Consider the following 22,722-nt stretch of genomic DNA (forward strand, 5'->3'; position numbering starts at 1 on the left):
GAGACACAGGCAGAGGGAGAAGCAGGCTCCCTGTGGGGAACCCGATGCAGGACTCGATCCCAGGACCCTGGGATCATAACTTGAGCTGAAGGCAGACGCTCAACCACTGAGCCACCCAGGCGTCCCTGAAAAACTTTCTTCCAAGAAGCAGTCCTCAGGCTCCAGCAAAGAGCCAAAGTGATCCATGGCACAAAAAAGATAATGGATCCCTGACCTACGATGGGGACTGGAACCAGGTTCCAGCTGGAACAGCAGAAAACACTCGATCGTATTTAAAATGAGGGAGGTCTTAAGGGTGGAAGAGCAGGTAAACCAAGTGGGTGACCGCTAGAGGCACACTAGAAATTGCAGTAGCTGGAAGCCACCACCATTCTGGAAGCAGATGGAGCAAAAGGGGGACCGTTTACCAGACTCTGGAGGAGACCTCTGTCTGCCAGGATGCCTCTCGGGTCAGACAGGGAAACGCACCCGGCTTTCTCCCTTCCGCCGACTATCCCATCTTCCACCTGCCTCTCCATTGTCTGAACCCACCCAGAGCCAACAGCTGAGGGAGGTGGCAGGGCGCAGGTCCCGTGAGGTCTGGAGTGTGCAGGCTGAGTTGGGGTGTGGGGACACAGTGGGGGCAAGGCCAGGATTGTACAGCAGGCAGGCCAGGGGTCCGGCAGCCCTTGCAGCATTTCCTCTGGCCCAGACATTGAACCCTGGGTCCCCACGGGGCCCATCTTCCCAGGAGCCAGGGTGCACTTCCAACACAGGGAAACGCAAGGGTGACAATGAGCCACCTGTCACCAGCTCCCATGGCAGGGGCCTGGGGGGCCTGGAGCTAAGAACGGCAGCCACATGTAGGAAGCATCACATCAGAGCACTTTTGTTTATGAATTTGGAGTACGTCCGATGTGCTTCTCTGCGGCCGCCCCTCCGGGATTGTCACATCAATAACAGCGTGTCGTGCTGAAGCCGCAGATGCTCTGTTGAGGGAGAAGAAATGAAATAATGAAGCTCTTATTGATTTACTCATCAGCAGGCAGGCCCGATCTGGAGAATACAATAAATAGTGGTGGTACCTATCTGAATTAAAACAATCAGCTACTTATTAGCGTTTGGCACCAGAAATACAGGCAGGATTAATGCCTTGGGATTCCCGCTGCTCCCTCCAACCTTATCTGTTGTACAAGTGAGCCCTGTGCCTTTGGAGTCACTGCAGGAATCACAGTCTTACATCAATCACATTTCCATTAGCACCGAGATATCTCTTCCTAGGCCATCATCAGGTGGCAGACACACAACATGTCAGTATTTCCTCTCTTCATTAGGCGATCACCCCATGTGCAGGCCACATGGACCCTCACGGACCCGGAGGTGTTCACACGTAGCAACATTCACAGGCACCTCGTCTCCCAGGTTGCATGCTTCCTGCACCTGCAGATGCTCAACCCCGAGGCTTATGGCCGGGTGAGGGGATGCATCTGCCAACGTGACCCGATGGCTCGTGCACGTCACGAGCTGTTGTGTGAATGCAGAGGTCACTCAGCTACATTTCTGGACACGGGTCAGGAAATGCTGATGTAAATGTCTGACATAGAAAGATGATGTTCAGTCAATCCAGGAACTCGTTCTCTGCCTTGTTTGTCCAATGGCTGGGATTGATTCCATCCATGGAAATAGAAATGTAAGAGCGGCCTGGCTCCCCAGTCAGCCTCCAGATGGCCACCCTCTGATGGATCACATATCTGGCCTGTAATCTGTCTTCCTGTCTCCCGCCCGGTGGACCCCATTCCCTGTGCTAGAAGTGAAACTCAGGGTGGGGACAAAGCCTGTGAGGTTCCACGAGGTGTGGCTCTCTAAAAAGATCTGGAAGGGACAGGGGTGTCAGAAGGGGAGAGGTGGATCAGGATGATTTCTTAGGAAAGGTGAGCCATGGCACGATCCCAGGGAAAGCACTGGACCCTAAGTCACCCACAGTCCAGCAGGCTCTGCATCTGGCACCCTGCTCAGTGCCCCACAGCAGCAGGTCTGGGCCCAGGCTGGGTGACAGGGTCTGGGGGCACTCGTAGTGTCTGCTGCCAGCCCCACGGGGGACCCAGGTCTTTCTTCTCTCTGGCCTTTGTTCCCAGAGTTTTCCCTCATGGAAGAAGAATCTCTACTCATTTCCAAAGCCCAATCCCATTCCTCCTCAGTCCCTGGGGCCCTTCTCATCCCACTGGCCCCACAGAGAAGCCAGCACGTGTTACACGTCCTCTTGTGTGCTTCTGTGCTTGGTGCATTTCCGATCTGCTTTGTCACCCCACTTAAATTCCTCATGGTGGGCATTACGGGTTGAATTGTGCCCCCCAAAAGATAGGCTGAGGTCCTAATCCCCAGGACTTCAGAACATGACCTTATTTGAAAAATAGGGTTGTTGCCTGTGGAATTCCTGAAGATGAAGTCATGCTGGACTAGGGTGGCCCCGGTCCACCCAGAGAAGATGACCAGGTGACAGTGGAAGCAGAACTCAGTGGTGCAGCTGCCAGCCCCAGGTCCCTGAGCCTCCTGCCACCCCCGGGGAAGCCTGGCAAACGAGGATCCTCCCCTAAGCCTTCCCAGGGCACAGCGCAGACACCTTGATTTTATACTTCTCGCCTCCAGGGCGGAGAGACAGTGGCAGCATCCATGGTTCCCAGTTGCCCGGGGTGTAGTGCTCTGCAACAGTGCCCCTGGGACACTCACGCGGCTGGAGCATGCGGTCGCTCTTCCCACGTTCTGAGCCTCACACACCCCACTGAGACTTCAGAGTGGCTGCCTCAGCAGCTACATTTACTATCCCTGGCCGAGGCAGCACTGATTCAGGCTCTCCAGCAAGCAGTCCCAGGGTAACTGGATATCCACATGCAAAAGGATGACTTTGGATCCCTTCCTTGCACCATACAGAACAATTAACTTTATTTAATTTTGAGACGTAAATTTAAGAGCTGAAACTATAAAAATTCTTAGGCTAAAACACAGGAGCGAGTTTTCATGACCTGGGTTAGGTAAGTACTCCTAAAACATGACACTACAAGCACAAGTGACAAAAGGAAAATAAATTTGAAATTTGGGGGACACCTGGGTGGCTCTGTCAGTTATGGGTCTGCCTTCAGCTCAGGTCACGATTCCATGGACCTGGGATCAAGCTCCATATCAGGTACAGTGCAGACACCTTGATTTTATAGGCTCCCTGCTCAGTGGGGAGCCTGCTTCTCTTTCTGCCCCTCCCCCTGCTCGTGCTCTCTCTCTCTCTCTGTCAAATAAATAAATAAATAAATAAATAAATAATCTTCCTTAAAAATTTTGAAACTTGGCATCATCAAAACTAAACACTTTTGTGTTTCCAAGGACATCCTCAAGAGAGTGACAAGACAGCCCAATGAGTAGGAGAACATATTTGCAAACCATACACCTGAAAAGGAACTCGTATGTAGAATATGTAAAGAACACTTATAATTCAACAACAAAAACAAACTGCCTATTAAAAATGAGCAAAGGATCTGAACAGACATTCTTCAAAGAAGGTCTACAAATGGCCAATAAGCATCCAAAAAGATGTTCAAGATAATTAGCAATTGGGAAAATGAACTCAAAAGCACAATGAGATGCCACACGTCATACCCACTGGGATGGCTATGATTAAAAACTCAAGCAATAATAGTGTTGTAAAGGCATGGAGAGCCCTCACACATTGATGCTGGGAGTGTAAAATGGTGAAGCCATTTGAAAAACATTTTCCCAGTTGGTATTCATCAACATGGTTGCCATAACATGATACCCCTGACTGCCTGGTTTAAACAACAGATATGTCATTCTCACAGTTGTGGGGATGGAAAGTCTGAGATCAAGGTGCCCGCAGATGTAGTTCCCAGCAAAGCCTCTGTCCTGGCCTGCAGACAACCACCTTCTCCACAGGTGCTCACCCAGCAGAGGGCACAAGGTTCATCACGATGGTCTGTATTAGAGTACTGCAGACAAGCAGAATCACTAGGATGTGTGTGCACACATGTAGAGATTTATGGTAAGGGACTGGCTCCTAGTCACGGGGGCCAACAAGTCCCAGGACCTGCAGTAAGCAAGCTGGAGACCCGGGAGACCACCATGTGGTTCCAGCCTAAGTTGAAGGCCTACGAACCAGGAGATCAGAGGGTGTAAACTCCAGTCTGAACACTGATGGAGCTTCAGTCCAACTCTGAAGGCAGGCAAAGACCAGTTTCCCCTCTCATCTATCAGGCCACAGAATTCCCTCTTTCTCAGCCTTTTTGCTCTGTTCCAGCTTCCAAGGGCCCAGATGTGGTCCACCCACATGGGGAGGGCCATCTGCTGGACCCGCTCTACATATTCCAGTGTTAATCTCATCCAGAAACTTCCTCACAGACATGTGGAGCCATGTCTGGCTGAGCACCTGGACACCTGTGGCCCAGTTAGGCTGACTTGTAAAATTGACCATCACACACTTGCCCAAAACTTATACACAGATTTACCCTAACCCAGCCATTCCACCCAAGAACTTGCAGACAAATGCTCAAAGTCATAGTTTTCACAAGAACCCAAAGAGAGAAACCACCCAAGTCTTCACTGACTGATGAACAAATAAGTAAAATGTGGTCACTCCATTCAGTGGAACATTATTTGGCAATAAAAGGAAAGGAAGGCGTGACATCTCCTATAACATGGCTCATCTTGGGAAACATCCGAAATGAAAGAAGTGGGTCCCAAGAGATCATGTGTTCTAGGATTCCCTTGATGGGAAATTCCAGAACGGGCAAATGTCTGGGCAGACAGACAGCAGACCAGTGGTTGCCAGGGTTGGGGGAGGGGATAAGCCTGAGTGCTGTCCACGATCATCAATTTCCTCAGCATGGCTATGTGCCCAGTTGTGACCGTGTAGATGCTAAGAGACATCAGAGTGGCATTTTGCTGGGTGAGTGTAATGAAGGCCAAAGGGTAGAGGAAGCAAGGATGCCGAAAACACCCTAGAACATTTTCACAAACTGCACAAGGAAGCAGGTCCTTAGTGTGAAAACAGGGGAATTTGGGGACAAAACAGGATTGCAATAGAAACAACTGGAAGAAAAACCCCAGTTTTTCTCTGCAGTTAGAGTTCAGCGCACCCTGTAACTTTTCACCTTCTCCTCCTTGGCTTTCCTGCTTCATTGAATCATGAGATGTGCATCCTGTGTGTGCTCCCCTACCCGTTGAGAAGGAGATGCCCAGAAGGTCTAAAACTATCTTAGGCCACCCAGACAGTGGCTCTGTTTCTCTCTGACTGTTATCAGTATCATCCCGGTGAACAAACAAATGAGATTATTCTTGAACTACTGATATATAGTTTTAAATAATAAAAATTAAATTGTAAATAAAAACCTGGGGAAAATATTGCAACATATGTAATAATTATGTGGTAGGGCCTTCTAAATATAAAGAGCTTTTATAAATCAATAAGAAAAAGCTGGCCATCTCATGGGGCAAAAAATGGCAGAAGATGCTACCTAAAAATGTGGTTTTTACCACTCTTTAAAAAAAAAGAAAAAAAAAGAATAAACTAGGGATACTTGATACATGGATGAATCTCAAAATAGATATGGTGAGTGAAGCAGTCAGATAAAAAAAGAGTCCATATTCTAGGGTGTTATGTATGATCTATAATCTGTGGTCACAGGAAGCAGACTGGTGATTGCCTGGGAATAGAAAGCCAGGGGAAAGCCAGGGCTTACAGAGGGTGCCAGAAGCTCTTGGTCAGTGATGGGTGTGTGCGTCACCTGGCCTGTGGTCATGTCTCACTGCATGTGTACACCCAGGTCAAAACTTATCCAGTGGTACATTTTGCTTTATTTATTTCTTTTTTAAAGTGAACTTGAGGGACCCCTGGGTAGCTCAGTGGTGGAATGTCTGCCTTCTGCTCAGGTCGTGATCCCAAGATCCTGGAATTGAGTCCCACATCAGGCTCCTTGCAGGGAGCCTGCTTACCCCTTGGCCTGTGTCTCTTGCTTCTTTCTGTGTGTCTTTCATGAATAAGTAAATAAAATCTTTTTAAAAATTTTAAAAATTGGGCAGCCCGGGTGGCTTAGCGGTTTAGCACTGCCTTTAGCCCAGGGCGTGATCCTGGAGACCTGGGATCGTGTTCCGCATCAGGCTTCCGGCATGGAGCCTGCTTCTTCCTCTGCCTTTGTCTCTGCCTTTCTCTCTGTTTCTCGAATAAATAAATAAAATCTTTAAAAATATATGTATAATAAAATAAAATTTTAAAAATTCAAAAAAAAGTAAACTTGGTCAGCCTGGGTGGCGCAGTGGTTTAGCGCTGCCTTCAGCCCAGGGCATGAACCTGGAGACCCAGGATCAAGTCCCATGTCGGGCTCCATGCATGGAGCCTGCTTCTCCCTCTGCCTGTGTCTCTGCCTCTCTCTCTCTGTGTGTGTCTCTCATGAATAAATAAATAAAATCTTTTAAAAAAAAGTAAACTCGGGATCCCTGGGTGGCGCAGTGGTTTAGCGCCTGCCTTTGGCCCAGGGCGCGATCCTGGAGACCCGGGATCGAATCCCACGTGGGGCTCCCGGTGCATGGAGCCTGCTTCTCCCTCTGCCTATGTCTCTGCCTCTTTCTCTCTCTCTGTGACTATCATAAATAAATAAAAAAAATTTTTAAAAAATTGTTTAAAAAAAAAAGTAAACTCAGTGTTCCATGTGGGGTTCAAACTCACGACCCTGAGGTCAAGAGTCAAATGTTCTACAACCAAGCCAGCCAGGCCCTTCACAAAGATGCTGTGGTTCACTGTGTGACTATCACACCTCAATAAAGCTATTCCAAACAGAAAGGAAAGGATACAAGCTAAGAGAAAATACAAGAGGTCAATAGTGTATATATTTTTAAAAGTTCATCATCTTGGGGATCCCTGGGTGGCTCAGCGGTTTAGCACCTGCCTTTGGCCCAGGGCGCGGTCCTGGAGACCTGAGATTGAGTCCTGCGTCAGGCTTCCAGCATGGAGCCTGTTTCTTCCTCTGCCTATGTCTCTCCTCTCTCTCTCTCTCTCTCTCTCTCTCTCTATCATGAATAAATAAATAAATCTTAAAAAAAAATAAAAATAAAAGTTCATCATCTTTGGTAATGAAAGAAAGATAATGACGAGATACTAGTTACCGGTTACCCCGCTGGCCAAGGTGTTGTGACAAGCTCTGTTTGGGTTTGACGTGGGTTCTGGGAAGCAGGTGTACTCAGGCGCCGAAGCCTGCTGTCACATTGGAACAATGGTCTCCTTCCAACAAGGTGCCAAACCCCAGCAGAAGATTGCTGTGTGTCAACCAGGTACACGGTACCAGGTGACATGCAGACAATCAGCAGTGGGCAGGCAGGCTGTTGTCCTCCGTGGCTGCCTGCTGCCCTTGTGCAAGGGGACAAAGGCTGCTGACAGGTGCTGCTTCCCAGGGCCAGCGGGAGGCTCCCACCGTGGGTCCTGAGGCCAGACAAGCAGCCCTGACTCGGAACCCTCTGCTCTGGCATGACCTTCTCAAGGAGACCGAAGGTTGCCTGCAGCCCCTTCTCGGGTGGTCACTGCTGCTGCCTGCCGAGGCAGCAGGACCAGCTTGCACTGGGGACTTGTCCTCATGGCACAAGTGGTCTCCACAGGAACATGTCTCCAACAGGAACCACCCTCTTTCAGGTCCCAGCTCCACCGAGTCAGTCTTCAGGACCAGTCCCGGGGCAGGAGACCGAGTTCTGTGCAGAGGGTCCGGCCAGAGAACCAGGCTGTGGGAGCCCAGACCGCCCCCAGTCAACCACCATCTAGGCCCGCGTAAGCTGGAGCCCCGGGGCTCAGGCAGTCTGCTCCACCGGCTGACAGGACCGGCTTGGCTGTCTCCACTTGTGAGGAGGACAGAAGAAGGCATCGCTCAGTTCGGAAACTGAGTTTTGTCGGGCGGTCAGAACAAAGTAGCAGAGGCTGAGCGGCTTACACAACACCCATCCGTCTTCCCACAGTCCTGGAGGCCAGAAGTCGGAGGTGAAGGCCGCCTCCCTCCACAGGAGGCAGGAAGAGTCGGTCCAGGGCCTCCCCCGCAGCTCCCGGTGGTTCCCTGACTGGGTAGCAGAGCTACCCAGTTCGGGGCTTGTGGGACTTTCCCCTTTTCGTGAGGATACTGGTAATGTTGGACCAGACCCCCCAGTGACCTTGTCTCCGCGGGCCCATCTGTAAAGTCCCGCTCTCTAAGCGAGGTCGTGACCTGAGGTAGCAGAGTTTAGGACTTCAACAAACCCGTTCTGTGGGAACAAAACTCAACCCACTAAACAGGGGAAGGTGAGCCTGTGTCAGTAAAAGGTGTGAGTCGCAGACTTTTGTAAAAGAAATGCAGATAAGGGGTGCCTGGGGGGGGGCTCTGTTGGTGAAGCATCTGCCTTCGGCTCAGGTCATGATCTCGGGGTCCTGGGATGGAGCCCCACATCCGGCCCCTGTTCAGCGAGGAGTCTGCTTCTCCCTCTCCATCTGCCCACACCCCTGCTTGTGCACGCCCTCTCTCTCTCTCAAATAAATAAATAAATAAATAAATAAATAAATAAATAAATAGGGATCCCTGGGTGGCGCAGCGGTTTAGCGCCTGCCTTTGGCCCAGGGCACGATCCTGGAGACCCAGGATCGAATCCCACATCAGGCTCCCGGTGCATGGAGCCTGCTTCTCCCTCTGCCTGTGTCTCTGCCTCTCTCTCTGTCTCTCTGACTATCATAAATAAATAAAAATTAAAATAAATAAATAAATAAATAAATAAATAAATAAATAAATAAAATCTTTTTAAAAATGTGAATAAGTACACCAGGGATGAATAAGCTTTCATATTCATTCAGGAGGTTCACCAAAATGAGCATGTTGTACAGAAACGCAGTGTGTGCGCCTGAGGCCCCACACCCACCTACTGGTGCACCTGGTGAAGGCAGGACAGATTTACCTCACTCTGACTCCGACAGATTCACTCACAGACTTGAGGCGATCGATTGGATATACGGCTTCAAGAAAGCTCAGTATTAAACTGTCATTTTGTCAATAAAACGTCATTTCATCAATATAATGTCCGTGTGCCTGAATGTTTCTGCATAATTAATTCTGCTGATGCATTAAGGAATGTTATACACAATATTAATCAAAAAGTAGTGTCAATAGAAGGGTAATATATAAACCTAGATATAAAGATTACAAACCCCACTGAAAGCTGAATTCCCACCGAGACATTTCTCATCTAGAAATATTTGGATTTTTTTTTTCATTAAACTGCTGTTTAAAAAATTAGTCAAGGAAAAGCAATTAGAGTAATATAGAGGAAGCTCTTGGGAAATTAATTTTTTACAAAACATTTTTTAATAAATTGCATTTAGTGTGTGGAAAGTCCTCTAAAGATGAAAAGACGCTGAGACACTGACACCCATGCCCACAGAGTCCGGGACTATTTCAAAATATGTAAGGTGTTGCCATCTCCAGACAATCCAGAGGAGCTCTCCCATTGTCCGGCGCCTGGGGCCTGGGGACAAGGCCCAAGGCGGAGCTCTGACCGCCTGGCCAGTGCCTGGAACACTGCACCTATCTGCTCCCACCCCACCCCCACCTCCGCCCCCCTCCCCCACCCCCTACCCCCTATGGCTATGGCTCCACACACAACTGGCCCTAGGCCCCTTCCTCCTTGCAGGAGCTCTCAGCTCTGAGGTGGGGTCTGTGCTGGCCCTTGGCACATCCCTGTTTGCCTTGCGCCCTTCCACTAACCCCGTCAGCCCCCTCCCTGCCCTTCTCACCATGGCCCCAACCCTGCAAGCCCCATCTCTCCACCAGGTCCTCATGGTGTTGGCCATGGCTCTTCACTTCATGACAACCCAGAGGAAACCAGTCATCCTTACCTGGTGTCACGCGGGGCAGGAAAGGCAGAGGTAGGGGTGAGAACCCTCACAGAAGAGTGGAGACAAGTGTCAGGATGGCTCAGAGCCCGTAAGGTGTCTGTTCTTGGTTAATACATCATGAGCCCATTAGACTGCAGACTGGGCGCCAATCAGGCCTTGAGCCCAGGGCAACCCCATTGAGAAGACATTCGAAATTCCCCTTGGCCGATGAGATCTGGAACTGGTCTTACTGCTTCAAGCCCAGCACCCACTTGGACACCATGGGCCCCACGGGCCACAGCCTCACCTATCACCCACACTATTGGTACCCAGCCAGGATAATGGAGCTTCTGCCTTAGATTCCAGCTGTGGTCCTGTCCCCAACTTGGGATCAGATGCAAAGAAAAGACACTCATCAGAGGGTAGCAGGAGTTGCCCTGGGTTTGAACCCCACCTTTGCCACTGCAAACTGTTGTTACTTTGGGCACGTAACAACAGTTTCCTTTTTCTCAGTTTTGATTCTGGAAAACAGACTTCTGTTGTTGTGAGCAATAAATGAAAAGAGACATTATCAAGACTCAAACTGTGCTGGGCCTACAATGAGCCCCCCTAGATGGCAGCCACCATCTGGGTTGGGGCTCAGACACTCTGCTCTCCTTGTTGCTCCCCACCTTGTTCTGCCTCCCCTGCCCCCACCGCTCCGGAGACAGAAGACTCTGATGCTCAGAGGCATCTGCTTGGAGTCCCACATAAGTGTGTTCTCACCCTGGCTCTGCCTTCACCAGCTCTGTGGCCAGACAAGTTACCTCTCTAAGCCACTTCACCATTTCCTGTGACTCTCTGTGCCCAGAAAATGCCTGAGCTTGGAAAGGGTGGAAAGTGGTGGCCAGCAAGCCAGCTTTCTGAACATATGCTGCTTCCAGGATCTGGCACATGGGTGGCACCAGCTCCTCACTCACTTGAAAGGACCCAGGAGAGATGGATCAGGAAGCGCAAGGGGACTCAGGATTGTCTCCCAGTCCCACCAGATTGGCCAGAGCCATGGACCTCCAGCAGCCAGAGCCAAGGAAGGTGAGGCTCAGCCTTTGGAGATTCCAACTCCCCCAGGACTCTCAGGGCATCTGCGTCTCCAAGATGCAGTCTAACTCTCTCTCTTCAATAATCAACCAACAAGCACTGGGCGGAAACTAGCAAATCAGGCCAAACACACAGTGAAGGGCATCAGACTCGGTGTGAATCAGTTTACCAGCTAGAGGGTTTTAGGCAGCTTACTGAGTCTGTCTGAGCCCCAGTCTTGTGATCAGTAAAATGGGACAAGAGTAGAAGCCCTCTCACAGACACATGAGAATTAAGTCAGTGAATGGGCATATTGCAGGCTGCCAAAACGTGAGCACAGTGAATTGAGCTTCTGGTTTTCAAACTTAGTTGTCAGGCACTTCTGTAGCTTGGGCTGCCATAACAGAGTCACGGTCCTTAAACAACAGAAATGCCTTCCTCAGTGTTCTGGAGGCTGGAGGTCCAGGCTGGGGACTCTGACCATCCCAGTCCGCAAGAACTTTCAGGCTAGCTGACAGCTGCCTCCTCCCCACTCTTCATGAGGCATACAGGGAGCTCTGGGGTCTCTCTTCTATCATGAGGACCCTACCCCACGACCTCATCTAAACCCGAAGGCACCTCCCAAAGGCCCAGCTCTATATACCATCCCACTGGGGGTTAGGACTTCAAATATGAATTTGGGGGGACACGAATATTCAGGCCAGAATGGGCACGCACACCAACACATAGTTCCGCACCACCACTGGTCACAGGTAGTTGGTAGCAAATATCATATATCCCTCGGAGAGACCTAGTGGGCCAGCACATATTATGCACTTACTGCATGCCAGATGCTCCATATGGGCACTTTCATTACTGTTCCCAACATCCTTGTTAGGATTGACACACTATTATGCCCATTTTACAGATAAGATAAGGAAACGTGGTCGAGAAGGATCGAGTAATTCATCCAGAGTCACATAACAACATGCAGGGCGGGAGCTGCTCGGCCTCCAGACCTGCTGGCCTCCCACACACCAGTAACCAAATGCACTCATTACATACAAAATGCAGACGTATCCTGAACTTCTCACTGACTTGTAAGATCCTGTTCTGAAATGTGTTGACACAGATGAGGTATTTTTATATCTACTCTACAATGGATTTCCTAAAACTTGAAAAGCTGTATTTTGTGGAAAACTAAATAACATTTTTTAAACTCACAACAGTAAAATAAGGGATTATTGTGAACTATTTTGTATTTGTTTTTTCTTTAGTATTTTCAGACTATGTTTAAATGCATTTTTTAAAAATATTTTATTTATTTTTTTTGACAGAGAGAAAGCATAGGCAGGGGGAGTGGCAGGCAGAGGGAGAGGGAGAAGCAAGCTCCCCACTGAGCAAGGAGCCTGACGTGAGACTCGATTCCAGGACCCCAAGATCATGGCCTGAACTGAAGGCAGACACTTCACCAACTGAGCCACCCAGGCGCCCCCCAAATGCATTTTTATATAAAGGTTAATGTTGCATTAATAAAGGGCAGCTAGGTGCTCTAATTGTAGATGGCCCGATGCAGTCTTTTAAAATCTCTTTAGCTGGCAAGACGGATATTATTAGCTCTGTATATCATTAAAAGGCCCGTGTTTGAATCAAATAGTCCTTATTAATTTAATTATTTAACCAAATTTGCAATCATTACAACCCCTTTCAAAAGAAAAATTGTATTATCAATATATTTCCCATCAAGTATTCCTAGGAACTCACAATTATCTATAGATATATTCATGCCCTGAATGAGGTCCTGCATGCTAAATATTTTATCTTCCTCATCTGATATTCTTTATTATCAAAAGATGTTTTATAATAGTTTGGGAAAACCAAGCTCTCTTCATCTCAAGTTATAGGGCATCAGTTCAAAGGAAGGTTATTTTGCTATATTTAAGGCATGCTAATAATAATTCCCCACGCATATTTTTTTTGTCTGTATGGGAGCCCAAGGAAGCAGGAGGAGTCCTGCGGTAATGTAAGTGTAGAAGATTCACTAACTCAAGATAAGTGTGACTCCATAGTCGTGGAGAATGATGTGGTGAAGATGAGAAGGGTGAGGGGTAGTGAGCTGATGAAGAGGATATTAATAAAATGTGTCTTAAATTGCTCTTTAACTCAATCAATAAATCCCAACTGAGAATCTCCAGGTCTCCAGGCATTGAGGAAGGGTAGTCATGGGGGAAGGGAAGACGTGTCTTTCAGATCATCTCAGTATACTGACAGTTTAGTAGAATTCTGGCATTCTTCTTTCCATGAGGCTGCCTTTACCAAAGTCTGCAGCATCTCTGGTTGAGCTGGGATCCTCTCGGGGCTGCAGGTGTCAGCCCTTTCATGTGGGTGAGAGGTTATGCATTTGGCTCACTTTAAAGAAAAGCAATGCGTTGTTTTTAATATGGTTGAGTGCAAGTATATGGCTTAGAGGGTACAACGAAAGGGTGCTTTCATGTTGCAGAGTTTAAGAAGCAACAGACTAAGTAAATTATAGGAAGATTATAAACAGATCTATTTTTATAATGAACACCAAAATGCTCATTTACAAATTTTCATGGCTAGACATTTGTTCAGGAACCAGAAGAAAAGATTATGCACTTTCCAAATGGCCGAGTAAAACTGATGGTCAGCAGCAGGGCGTACGTTTGCATAGGCCTCTGTGGGGAGGAGTGGGGGAAACAAATCCCCACTCACAATAGAGATAGGGCTGGCCTACACACTATCATAGAACAAGAATATTATTCTATCCTACTTCATTCTAGAAGAATGGAATAGAACCTGGTTATTTGAGGACTAATACACCCTTCACTCCCAAACTGCCAGGACACATAACTACGCTTGCCCTTCAGGGGTGCCTTAAAAGTTAAGGGTGACACAGAGACCACAAGTTGTCCATGGACACTGAAGGCCTTGGAAGTCTATCCTATGTGTACGCAAACATCAAAGCAGAGGTGAGCATGCACGATGGACGAGAAATAATGGCTTTCAGAATTTCCAGTGCAATTTTGCCAATGAAGGGAATAAAGGAAATCAGCCCCATTGTCAGGAGGGAGGTTTTCATACAATTCTTAATTTACCAATCCTAGAAGCTAGAGATTGTCTTTCCAGAACAGCTTCTAGCTCCTGATTCTTTAGAACTGTCAGCACCAGGATTTTGAGGCCTGATGGCTTTAGGTGAAATGCAAGGTCAAGCTAGGTTGATTTAGTGCATTATTAGCTGTTTATACAGTACTGAAGCAGCACATGACGTATGAAAAATGACTTTCCGATCTCAGGGAATAAATCAGGGCCAGCAAGTGATTCCACTTAATACTTAACTTTAGCTGGTAAAATATTACACCTGTTATTATTCAGGGCAAACACGGCCCCTTCCATTTGTTTATTGAGGAAACAATTTATTTGAGGACATTTAATTGCAATAGTGAAGCCTGACTTGGGGGTTAATCCCAGTTTATCGATGCAATTAAAAGCAGTGTGTGCTGTGTCTCATATTTATTATCTAGAGGTAGAATGTTGACAGAACATGGGTGTTGAGCCCTTGTGCTTGAGAGTATCTGTGTTGCGTGAGGTGCAAGGTGGGGGCCGCCGGCATGTGTCCCGCGAACATCATTCTTTGTGCTTTCTGTAAGCGTTTGCGTAACCTAATTGGGGAAAGGCTCTAATTTGATTTTACTTGGAGTAATATGGTTTCGAATTGTTATATAGATCAGCACTGTTTGGTTTCTTGTCAATGATTCATGGTATTTTAATGCCCACCAGACAAACACTAAAGCTCCTCGTCACACATTTGGCAGCATTCCACAATTACCTTGGCCAGAATTCCACCCCTTTTTCCTTCCTCAACTGCTAGATACCTAACCCCTCTTTCTCAGGTTTGACAAGCTCTTCCTCAGCCAAATCCCGGGTGCCTGGGCCTCTCCTCTAGTGACAAGCTCCCCGAAGCGCAGCATGGAGAGACCTGTCTCCTGGGGAGACACCCAGGGCGGGAACAGGGCCTGGGGCCCACCACCACTCCACCCCTCACCTGGGGCCACCAGGAGACAAGGCCAGAGGAGGCAATTTCAAGGATCTTAAAAACTTCTCACTTTTCCCATTAGTTATGATCTTTTTTTCTGGTCCTATCTCTGTAGTTTTATTTTGGCTTTTTAGATGTTTTCTGTAATTGTCTTCCTACTTAATATTTACCTTCCAGTGTTGGGAGCATTTCCAGAACTGCCTGCCGACTCTCTTCATGTCCTCCCTCCACCCCTCGTGTCTGCCTCCCCGCCCCCACCACCTGGACCCACCTAAGCTGTCTTTACAATCTCCTCCTCCCCTCAGCTGGCCCTGGCACTCCGTGGCTGTCCTCTGTCCACTGGTTGTCACGGGCTCGCATTGGTGGCTCTGTCTGTGCATCCCAATTGCCCTGTGGCCCTGTACCTGCTCTGTCCTCTGGATGTACTTGCTTGAACTCCAGCTCTCGAGCGACAAAGAAACCGGCTGAGAGACCAGAGGTGCTTACTTTTTTTTTTTTTTTAATCAGAAATACGGTGCACGGGGCGGTGTGTGTGTGTGTGTGTGTGTGTGTGTGTGTGTGTGCATCAGTGGCTGAGCGTCTGCCTTCAGCTAAGGTAATGATCTCAGGGTCCTGGGGTAGAGTCCTGCATCCACGGGGAGTCTGCTTCTCCCTCTTCCTCTGCCCCACCCCCTGCTTCTGCTCTCTCTCAAATGAATAAAATCTTAAAAAAAAAAAAAAAGAAAAAGAAATATGAAACTTTATCCTGCTGACAGGGCAAATCATCCCTGTGTACAGATGGCAATTTTTTCCCTCTGAGGTACTAGGACTAGAGCTGGTCTGTTGCAGAGCCACCTTTGCAAAGAGCCACCCAGCTGTTGCAAAGGGTGATGAGCAAGGAGAATCCTGAGCCACACGGGTCTGGGTTCAAATCCTGACTGCCACTTCCAGGATTTGTGGTCTGGGGGCAAATCAACCAAAACTCCTGGTTCCTCACCTGTAAAATGGACATATGACTACATATGGCAGCTGCTTGTACTAGATTTTTCAACAGTTTAAATTTCCCTTTCTCCACTGAGCTACTGTATTAAATACACACACACACACACACACATTTTAAGAAATTCCCTTATGATGGGCAGCCCCGGTGGCACAGTGGTTTAGTGCTGCCTGCAGCCTGGGATGTTATCCTGGAGACCCGGGATGGAGTCTGACGTCAGGCTCCCTGCATGGAGCCTGTTTCTCCCTCTGTCTAGGTCTCTGCCTCTCTCTCTCTCTCTCTCTCTCTCTCATTAATAAATAAATAAAATCTTTTTAAAAAATTCCCTTATGATTAAAAAGAAAATTTTTTGAAGTTTGTGATTTCATTTATTGCTTATTTATTTTTAGAGAGAGAGAGTGCATGAGGGCAAGACTTTGAGGGGAGAGGCAGAGGGAGAGAAAGAATCCCAAGCAGGCTCCACGCCCAGCAGAGAGCCCCACGTGGGGCTCGATCTCACGACCCTGAGATCAGGACCAGAGCTGAAATCAAGTCAGATTCTCAGCTGACTGAGCCAGGCACCTCTCTTTCTTATCCAGGCACCTCTCTTTCTTATTCTTATACATCATTATACTTGATCCCATGGGGTTTTCTATTTGTTTCATACACGTACTTTTCTTCTCTTCCAAGAAGGAATAAAGTTCCTTGAGCTCAGAAAGGGTATTCTAAGTTACTGCCTTATCTGTCATTCAGTATCAAGCTGGTCCCACAAAGTAGCTTCAGAAGTACTTGCTGCTTTGAGTCCCATTCAATAGCCGTTTGGGGCGGAGAGATGAGAAAGTGTATGTGGAGCTGTCACTCCAGGCAGGGAAGAGGAGGCCGAGTTCCTCTGCGGGCTGCAATGTTCCGAGAGCGCGATCTGAGGGAGCTCTTGCTGCCTGGCAGGCAGCCCACTTTGGGGCATTATGAGGGCTCCTGGGCTTTGCCGGCCTATCTTAGGCCATTGTTCTGTCTGCCTTCAGACTGGACAGTGGACACAGAAACAAAGTCCATCATTTTGCTCCAGGCACAGCCCTGCCCCCAGTGTGGATGAGGAAGCCAGGCTGCGTTCTGCAGATTTTCTAGTGCTCTTTCATTGTGAGGACTATCACCCCCCTTAACCTGTCAGTAGACAACCTGAGCTAATAACCAGAGAGAGGAGGTGAGCAGATTTTTCTTTTAGTCAGCAGATGACTTCAGGGTGGATAAAATGAGGCGGCCTGCCCTTTACACCCCCAGAGAAAAGCTAATCTGCTGTGATGGTTGGTACTGGAGGTGCTTTAGGAGCCTGGCACAGTCAGTCAGCTCACAGGGTCCTCCCACCCTCCTGTTGCAGGCAGAAGTGCTGAACTAATGGGCTACCAACCTCACCTGATCAAAAATCCTCCTCCCCGCTCAAAAATGCCATTAAAGACCCCCGTGGTCCAGGACTGTCTTCCCCTGAGAGCAGGTGTGTTCTGCAGAAGGGTGCTGATACAAGAAGCGCCAGCAGGAGAAGGGGCACCAGCTGGGAGTCAGGAAGGAGGTGCCAGTCCCTAAGGTCCAGATTTGAAATGTTCACCTTCCTCCCGAAGCCAGCCAGGTTGGACCCTTCCAGGTTTGGAGACACAGGCAGGAGGTTTCTGCGGAAAAGCCCTGCTATCCCAAGCGGAGCGGAGGTGCTGGGACACCTCAGGGTTTCTCCCGGGGCTCCTGCTTCCATTTTAGGACCTAGGCCTTGAGAAGGGACTGGGGGGTCTCTGCTCTGGAGAAGAAGCCTGGGAAACTGGTAAACTAGAAGGATCGATGAGAAATACACAAGATGGTTTCCCACCCTCTGCCCCTTGGAAGGGAGGGGAAAGAGAGGCGGGGGAGGAGCCGCCGAGGCGGCTGGGAGGCCAACGGGCAGGCCGCCCTCCCAGCCGCGGCTTCGGGAGCCCCAGCCCTCGAGCCCTCGGGAGACGTGAGCGCGGCTGCGGGTGGGGGCGCGCAGGGGTGCCGGCCCCTCGGCTCCTGAGGCCCGGGCTTTCACCGCAGTCCATCTCCCCCCGCAGGACGGACCCTCAGGACAAACGGGCGCCCAGGCCTGCGGAGCCGGGGCGCGGGGACCCGGTGCCCACCTGGTGGACTCCGCCCCCCCAACCTGTGACCCGGCGGGCGGGGGCGGGGTGGGTGCTGGGGGCCCGGGACCTGCGCACCTGCACCCGGAGAGGACGCTGGCCCCAGCAGCAGCCCGTACATCTTCCCGGTTGGAATTAGTTAATTCGCCCATGAAACAAAAGGATGGTGGATCCCTCCCAGTTTGAGTTGCGCCCTCGCACCGGCTGTTGGGTGGCTGTGGGGCGGCGGACGCCATCGAGGAAAGGGCCACCACCGGTCCCCAGGGGCACAGGTGCGGCCTGCAGTGAGGGGCGGCAGACAGGCCCTCGCAGAGGTCGAGGTCCGGGGGCCTGGAAAGAAGCCAGGGCGAAGGCCGTGCTCTTGAGAAGTGATTTAAAGTCCTGAAGGCGGCAAGTGGGGGCAAGAATGGAACAGAAGGGGCGGGGAGCCTGGCCTGGAGGCCTTGCGCGCCGCCACCGAGACCCCGGGCCTCGCCCGGGTCGCTCTGCCAGCGCGGCGCGGGGCCCCTGGGCGCCGGGGGCTGCCCGGGGGGACCCCGCTCGCGCGCCCCGCGGACAGCACCTGGCGCCGGCAGGCTCCACTGCGGGCTCCCGGCTCCCTCCAGCCACGGCCGGGACGGGATCTCAAACAGAATTACAAATAAGCGCCCCGGGTGGCGGAAGGTGCCCACCTACCCCAGAGGGAGTTGCCAGGCGGCCGGTGGGGGGCGGGGGGTGGGCGGCCGCATTCCGGCCAGGTGTTTAAGACAGATGAGAAGCGAGTAGTTAAAACCCACATTATATAGTTCTGTCGGGTATAAAATTGCCTGTGCTGACCCATATATTCTAACTGGAAACGGACTCGAGTCACTTAAAATATTGCAACGTCGATAGGACTAATTAATTGGAAATAAGAAACGAAAGAATACAATTAAACGAGAAGAGAATCATTTTCTAATTTAATAGAGGGACATTTATAAAGATCACAAGCTAAAAGGCATCGAATGATTCTATCGACATTCTATTAAATCAGCCCCGGGGCCCCGGGCGGAGGAGGCGGCCCTGGCGAGCGCAGCATCTCGGCCCAGGTTCCGTGCGTCCTTGGACGCTCCAGCCGCCACCCGATCCGACACCGGCTCTTCCCGCTGAACTGACTCCGTCCTCTGCCCATGGCCAGGCCCAGACACTGGCTGTTGCCCACGGCTGGGGGAACCCTGCCTGCCCGCTTGCGAGGCCTGGGCTCGGATATATTACAACAAAATTACTAATTGGAAAATGAAATTGTCAATAAAGCATCCCCCCTCGCGTATACAGTATCCTTAAATATTAAGATATTTTATTAGACCCATTTCCTAACAATAATTTATTGCAATAAAACAGACACCACAGGTCCCCTTAAATTGTCTTTTCATAATGAATAAATTTAAGCGGGCTAATTAATATATAAACTAGCCCAATTTGTCAAGTTGATTTGTATTTTAGTTAATTGTGAAAGTAATTACCACACGGTCAAATTAACAGCTTTCTGGAAATGACCAAGCCTGAGGTTTTATTTCCTTCCTGGGTGAAGAAAATTCATTTTTCCAAGCTCTTGATGTGATGAATAAAAGTCATAAATCTGGGTGATTGGTGCAGGCAGAGTCTAAATGGCTTCATATTTCATTTTAGGTTTAATAGAAATATTCATGCTCTGTTTTAATGAAATTAAATTGAGGGGGGATGGGGTCGGGAGGCGATGGTGGCCCAGGGCTTAAAGGGACAGCACACGTTTTCCTCCCCCACGCCACCCGCCCACAGGCCAGGGCCTTCAGATCACCTCCCCCAGATGCAGATCTGCCCCTCCTGCCTTCGGGAAAGGCAGGCAGCCGCTTCTGCAACCAGCTCACCTGGGGTACAGATGAGGGCGGCTGCACAAGGTTCCCTTCCCAGATGCAATCCCAGGAAGCCCAGTGCTCTCTCGCACGTGCTTGCAGAGGTGGCTAAGCAAGGTCAGGGTCAGCTTTGGGTGTAGGTGTAACCCCGCCCAGATAACACCTTTCTGGCCCGTTGTCATCGCTTAGGCTGGTGGTGTGGCCGCTCAGTCAGTCCGCAGTCAGCAATCTTTCTCCTTCTATCACCTTGTGGGGATGCAGGTGAAGGGCATTCAGCCTGGGGACAGGCACCCTCACTCTGGGCCCCTGTAACTGCCACCTCAACTGAAAGGTGACCTGGCCCAAACCAGGACTGTCAGGGCCCAGGACGACCCGCCCAAAGCTCTGGGCTCAGAGGCCTCCCCTCGCAGGAAGAGTAGGTCTTCAGACCCAGCAAGTGTGCCATGTTCATTTGTGTTGTAGCGCTTGGAATTTAGGGGGCTGTGCTGTCAGCCACTCTGGGGGTGTGAGGTCAGGGGGCGGCCCCAAGCCCCAGGATGGTCCTGGCCCAGCAGCCCCTTAATGGAGCTGATCTGTGACTTGTTGATTTCCCCTGAGCAAATAAGGCTTTGATGCAGTTCCAGCAAGAGTGGTTAGCTGATGAATTGACAAAAACTAATCAGCTTTATTGGGAAACAGGTTAAGGGCACGGGCGTGTCAATAATTCTCAGCCTGACCCCCTCATGCATTAACCCAGGCGGGCTGATTAGAGTAAGAAGACCCGCTCGCATTTTGCACTGAAATTGCTTTCATAAACTCACCATTATTAGCAGTCGATGCGAGCAGCTAATTTAGAGAAGACATCCCAGGCATGTCACATCTATCATCCGGGTTTATGTATCATTATCTCATTTACAGAATGTCGCAGTGTAATATGTGTTTTTGGCAATAGGCTTGGCCCCGCGCCTGGATCGCGCGTCTCTTTTGAAGCAGCACCCGGGCCTCCTTCCCCGCCGGCCTGGAAGCCTGGAAGCGGCGCGCAGAGGGCGGGGAGCCCAGGACCTTCCCAGGTGGCCACGGGGAGCTGGGGGCTGCGCTGCCGTCCGCCGCCGCCACACACGTGTGCACACTCCAGACGCGCGTGCAAAGCCCGCACACGCACTCTCCCGCGTGCACACGTGCGCTCGCCGCCGGCCGGGGAGGTCTGTCCGGCCTCGGAGCCCGCAGGTGCGAGTCCGCGCTCTGCTCCGCAGCCCCTCCCGGCCTGGGCCGCTGAGCCCGGGGCCCCTCCGCGCCCTCCCGGCTCCGGGGCCGGGGCCTGCCCTTCCTACCCCTGGGCGGGTCGCTCCCCTCCCCCGGCGGCGGCGGCTCCCGGGCCAGATGCGCCCGGGCGTCCGGAGTGGGCCACCTGTTCCGCTGGGTAATTATTTTAATGTAAGGGCCCCGCGTCACCGGGTTCGCGCCTCCTGCGGCGACAGACGGCGGCTCCCAGCCTTTCAGTGGAATTTCCCAGATGGGCCGAGGGGAGGCCGGGGCGGGTCACCAGGGGCCCTTTAACGAGTTCATTAGCCAAATTATCTTGCGGGCCGCGCCGAGCCCCGGAGACCGGGAAGGGGGCGGAGCCGGGCGGCGCGTCTGTCTCCACCCCACGCCTTGGTCTGGGCAGAAGCCGTGCAGGGGCCCAAGAGGGGAAATGGCCCCATGTCACCGGTGTTAGCAAGAAGGGAGCCCAGCTCCGGGCGATGAGCTGCAGGCATTCCACCTCTCTCCACCCTTATATTCCACAGGCAGGAGCCCGGCTAGTCAAAGGCCAAGTGGGAAAAACTTATTAGAATCCTACAACGAGGACATTATCACTAATGGCCAATGTGACTGAGTGGGTTGGGGTTAAGGCCCCTCCCGGGGCCTGGAGGTCACGGCTGGCCCTGTGGCTGTGGGCTCTGCAGCAAAGCACCTGCGTTTCTCAGAGACTTGGGTGCCGGTCTGTAAGACTGGGGCACCCAACATTTTTCAGTTACAGTCCTTAGTGGGTGAGGCTCTGCAAGAGGGTACACTGAGCACACCATCCACTGTGAGGGCCTCCTGGCTGAGCAGGGGCACGACCAACCCCAAGCCTCAGAGTCCATTTCAAACCTGGCTTCCCAAGCTGTGCATGCTATGACATCAGCTTCACATTCCTCTTGGGTAAAGCATGTCCTGTTCCAGCTGTACGGTAGACAGTGGGTTCCCCATCCACTAGCTTCCTTCTGCCCCGCAGACCACACTCCCCCCTCCATAAGCCATTAGGAAACGTGGATGGGGCGTGGTGTGAGGGCGAGAAGCTGCTCTAAGGAAGGCTCCATGGGAATAACGTCCTGGGCAAGCCAGCCAAGTCCTACTTGCTGACAGACACCCCCCCCGCCCCCAGCCAAAGTCCACTCCAAGCCTGAGATCCATCCCTTGGTCCTCGGGTGTGCACCTGGGGGCTGGGTGGAAAGAGAACTGGACCACAGGCACCATCTGCCCATCTGGGGAACATCCCCCAGCTCTGGGAAGTGGCTTGAGAAGAAACTCATCCTCCCCCTCTCTCTCCTCCCCTCCTCCTCCCCTCCCTGCGCAGCCTGCACCCCAGCTTCTGCCACCTCAGCACTACTAAAGAGACCAATTAGCGGCTCCTTCCTGCCATTATCCGCCATGGATCTGGACATTACCGGGCTACTACTCAGCGATAACTTGGAGTCAGAAGGCACTCACGAGTCCACATACCAAAGCATTAAAATATCACAAGCGGCATCTTGTTCTTTGTGCGTCTCCCCTGTATCCTCCATCCCCGCAGGTCGGTAGGGACCCTCCCAGCTGTGGTGGCCTCCTCGGGG

General features: G+C 50.8%; 1 long non-coding RNA gene across 1 annotated transcript; it reads right to left on the reverse strand.

Moving 5' to 3' along the window:
* Nucleotides 1–19,026: 19,026 nt before the first annotated feature.
* Nucleotides 19,027–20,117, reverse strand: LOC129516044 (uncharacterized). The gene is made up of 3 exons (XR_008665692.1): nt 19,904–20,117; nt 19,520–19,707; nt 19,027–19,252 (listed from the first exon to the last, which is right to left on the reverse strand). It is a non-coding gene; the product is annotated as an uncharacterized LOC129516044 (long non-coding RNA).
* Between the last annotated feature and the right edge of the window lie 2,605 nt (nt 20,118–22,722).

Source organism: Nyctereutes procyonoides, unplaced genomic scaffold, assembly GCF_905146905.1.
Source record: "Nyctereutes procyonoides isolate TBG_1078 unplaced genomic scaffold, NYPRO_anot_genome, whole genome shotgun sequence".
Lineage (NCBI taxonomy): Eukaryota > Metazoa > Chordata > Mammalia > Carnivora > Canidae > Nyctereutes > Nyctereutes procyonoides.